Genomic DNA, 3,495 nt, shown 5'->3' with positions numbered 1-3,495 from the left:
GATGAGAATACACATATAAGGCTTACATGATCCTCACCCTTGGGCAATGTGGGATCTTACATGTGGGTCATCTGATATTCGCTTTGTAGCTATCATCCTAATTTTTCGACAACAAATACCTGCAGCGAAAAAAATCTCACCCTCCGACACCGCCTTTGCCTCCTCTCCACTTTACAACAACTTCTTTTCCTACTCGATCTACTCGACCACGACATCAACGTCAAATACACAAGTTTTTCCGACTTGCTGTGCATCGGCTTCCGCCATTCACCTATCCCTCACGACCTCACTATCAAGTATTCAAGGTATGGATTGAACTCTGAATCTCCCTCGACAACTCTTTTCACTTTTTCGTATGGGTTTTTTGAATTTTAGATAATTTTCTCTTCACAAGATTTAGTTTTTGTTAATTTTTATTGTTTTCTCCTAATTTGGATGATTAAATTTTGAACCTTTTATTTTCCCTAAATCCACTTGGACACGGGTTTGTGTTTGTTTTGTGGAAATGAAAATGGAAAAAGGCAATGACATCTGCTCAACTCAAAGCTTGTCTTTCAATGGTTAATCAACAATAAGCAAACGTATACAAGATTGGAGGATTCGGCAGTTGAAGTTGAGCACTTGCCCTTGAAAACATAAATAATATATACTAAAACTCAGTTGAGGCCATCATTGTTTATCAATAGTGAAAAAGCATAATTGCCCTTCAATTGCTCTTGATTTTCTGTTTTTCTCCTCTTTGCACGGTAAAAAGACAATTTTGTCCTCGCTAGGCACGCGTCCTCCATCGCTGGCCTTTCCTATTCGAGTTCTTTGCTTTTTCATTCTCTGCCTTTCGATCTGCTTCCCTCTCACCATTTCATGCACTCGCCTCCATTTTTTTTTTTCTGCCCCATGTCTACACGTGTTGGTCATTGCGAAGGGAAAGCGGTGGAAAGGCGAGAAAAGCAATGGAAACCCCAATTGCTTTGGCTCACTGATCTCAGAAGGGCATCCGCTTCCATTCGCCGTGCTCCATGGTGTCTTCTCTACCCTGTCCTCTGCCATTTGCTCCACCGCGGCAAAAGCTGTGATTTATTCCATCCCGTAGAACCCACTCGATTTAGATTGTCTCGATGCTGTGCTATTCTGCTGGGTGAATGCAACTTTTACAACCAACCCAGCAGCAGACCCAACACCTTCTTCTCAACTTTCTCAGAAAATCAATGGCACCCATGAACCAGATTCTCCAAGATTTCCAAGCAATGCACTTTTCAGTCGCTGCTACCATTGCTGCTTTGTTGTTCCTGTTTTCCGTCAAAGCTTCGATCTTCGCCAAGAAAAATGCTTTTTCCAAACTCGCTTATGTTCCAGGTATTTATTTCTAATTTCGCACTTTTATTTATTTTTGTATTTACTTGTTGGGCATTTATGAGTTATGATGAAATGGATGGTGGGTAGAATGGGAATTGAGTTGATTTGGTTTTCAGTTTTAGGAAACGGTGGTGATGGAAAATGAATATCCGGAGTTCACTCTTATTTTTTGTTGCATGTTGACAATGCCTTTTCCTGCTTACAAATGATTTTACATTCCTTTATCCGGAGTTCTTATGAAAAATGAATATCAAGGCAAATCGATTATTTAATGGGATGATTTCTCAAGTGGAAGAAAAATGTGGTGTTCATTCTACTTTTACATTTATTGTTTTACTCTCTGTGGTTGTAGGTATAGTCTGTTGTTATAAATTAAAAGCAAATTGAAAAACCTTGACAATGTCTATCGCTATAACTTAGAAGGAAATTAAGAAAGTATGGTCATTTGTTTCTCGACTTCTTAATTGGTGATTCATTTGTGGACATTTAAATTTTAATTTGTGTTTATTAATCTTGGGTGCAATTTTGTCTATTTTTTTACATGTTGTTTCCAATGAAGTAATTATAGCTGTGAAAAAGGGAAGATGGAATTTTTTTTGTTTACCGAGAAAAAGGGGGAAGATATTGATATAGCTGAAATTATATTAACAAATAGGGATGGTGGATTGTAAAGTTGCATAAGTTAGGGTGTTCCGTTGTCCATTACAAAGTATATTTTGTTCAGTGACAGTAAGTTTTTGTCAAAATTAAATATGAAAAAAAAAAGTAAGTTACTTGATATTAAATATGAAAAAAAAAAGTAAGTTACTTGATATGTAACATCCCACTTCGATTAACGGAGAGGGGATGATGTGCCTTATATGTACATGCCCATCTCCATATAGCACGAGGCCTTTTGGGAACTCACTGACTTCGGATTCCATCGGAACTTCGAAGTTAAACGAGTTCGGGCGAGAGCATTTCTAGGATGGGTGTCCCACTGGGAAGTTCTCGTGAGAATTCCCATAAACAAAACTGTGAAGGCGTGGTCGGGGCCCAAAACGGATAATATTGTGCTACAGTAGAGTCAAGATTGGGATTTGGTGGAAAAAAAAAACATCCGAACTTGATCTTGTTCTTATATTTTTTTTTTTTGTTTTGTTATTCATGGTTGAGTAATTGCAAATATAATGTATTGTTACAACTCTAGAAAAAAATTGAGGAGATTTCGTGATTTACTTCCAAACATTTTAATTTCGTTACTCATTTCTTTTTATTTCCATGTATTAACCTTGGAATTTTTTTTTTCAATTTTTATAATATGTCATTTTCTGCAATGTAATTGCATACATGACCTTTTTAATTTAGCAACAGAGAGGAAGGATAAACACAGAGGTAGATTAGAAATGTGGGTGTTGGGTTGAGATTAGTATAATTTGTTGCAGGGAATAGTTTATAGTTGGATTAAGCTGTGTGTCTTTTAGTGATTTTCTACAATTTGAAACAACAAAGAAATGAAATAAAATTGAAATAGCCAAAAAAAAAATTGAAACAAGAAGTTCCAATCTTTATAAATGTAACCTTTGAAGCCTATTTGAAAAATGTCTCCATTTGTGTAAAAAAATAGACCCAACCAACGTAATTTGTCTAAAACCACACGATTACAAGATTAACAAGTATTTATGTGTGACTTGCAGGTGAAAAATGAGAGTCATGCTTTATGGAGTTGATAACCGAAATCAATACATGTACAACAACTCTTTTCAAGGCTACCTGATAAGTGTCTGGTTACAGCTAATGGGTCATAAATAATGGTGAGCAGAAAACTCTAGCCTAAGATTTTAAGAGAGGCATTGCACATTTTCTTGACTTATTTATATTGTGAATACAGCCTTGCCATTACATTTAGATCATCCCCAACCGAAGGAGGTCCAGAGGGCTCCCTTTAGCCCAATAGCCCTCTAAGAAATTAATATTTTAATGAAAAGAGTCAGGCCATGTTTTTTACCATGTCCACCAAGAGGACCAAAGGACCATAGGTCAAATATAGTCCTGTGATAAAAAATCATCTCCAACCAAGGGGGCTAAAAGGCCTTAGACCAAACATAATTTATTATTTTAATTGAATTAATATGGTTACTTAAATTAAACTACCTTAATAAT

General features: G+C 36.3%; 1 long non-coding RNA gene across 1 annotated transcript; it reads left to right on the top strand.

The window, feature by feature from the left end:
- The first annotated feature begins 882 nt into the window (after positions 1 to 882).
- Positions 883 to 3,240, top strand: LOC148698501 (uncharacterized). The gene is made up of 2 exons (XR_015951826.1): positions 883 to 1,353; positions 3,030 to 3,240. It is a non-coding gene; the product is annotated as an uncharacterized LOC148698501 (long non-coding RNA).
- The last annotated feature ends 255 nt before the right edge of the window (positions 3,241 to 3,495 follow it).

Source organism: Pyrus communis, chromosome 2 (assembly GCF_041283825.1).
Source record: "Pyrus communis isolate YQ-2024b chromosome 2, ASM4128382v1, whole genome shotgun sequence".
NCBI lineage: Eukaryota > Viridiplantae > Streptophyta > Magnoliopsida > Rosales > Rosaceae > Pyrus > Pyrus communis.
Note: the sequence above shows the minus strand (reverse complement) of the source record. Positions and strands in the feature narration are given on the sequence as shown.